Here is an 889-nt window from a genome sequence, read left to right on the forward strand (position 1 = left end):
TGATCTGAAAGAGGCCAGCACAGACGTTGTTATCTGGGATTAAGAGTACCCATACACACTCCTCACTTTTTCAATCATTTAATGCATATTTTTCTTGCTTTTGACCCCGAGGTAAAAATATGTATTAGCATACCAAAAATCAAATCCATCCGTGCAGAGCAACACAGCTGTAAAAATACAGAACAATCACTAATCATATAGAAATGTATTCCCAAGGTCCTAAAAGCTTAGCTTTTATTTCATTGTATAATTTGTTATTCTCTGAAACTTCTGCAATGCATAGTGTAATACAATTATTTGTCCAACTTTTATCCTGACAACAAATTAGGTATCAGTAACTACTCAAGGCTTCCATAGCATCTAGTATGTCTTTTTGCTAATATATATTTGCAATTATTGTGTTAATATGCATTACTGCTGCAAAACTCTATAAAGACAAGGAACCAAGTTTTCTGGCTTATACTGCACACTCCATGTCTGGCACAGAGTAGGCATTCATTCAATGACTACTTGTCAATTGAAAAATAAAAGAATAACTGGCATTCTGACTTTTCTTTACAGGCCCGGATTCATCATAGGGTTCTGGGATTTTTATTTGCAGGTCTTGGTTTACTATCTCTATGAGGGTTCTAGTAGACCATGGATTTATTATAGTTCGTCAAAGAATTAAAAGACAAACTGGCATGGAGTAGGGGGCACTGCTTCAATGTTTAAGTTTCTTGTTGGTGAAAATATTGGCCATAGCCTTTAGTCTTGCCTAATGATTCAGAGGAATTTTCAAACAAAGTAATTTTTTTTTTTTTTTTTTTTTTGCTCCACTTAATTCTCTGCTACGTGAGCTGCTTGCAATCACACCTGAGAAGCTGCACTGTCCCTGTTATATTTTGAA

This window comes from Mandrillus leucophaeus, unplaced genomic scaffold (assembly GCF_000951045.1).
Source record: "Mandrillus leucophaeus isolate KB7577 unplaced genomic scaffold, Mleu.le_1.0 Scaffold316, whole genome shotgun sequence".
Taxonomy (NCBI): domain Eukaryota; kingdom Metazoa; phylum Chordata; class Mammalia; order Primates; family Cercopithecidae; genus Mandrillus; species Mandrillus leucophaeus.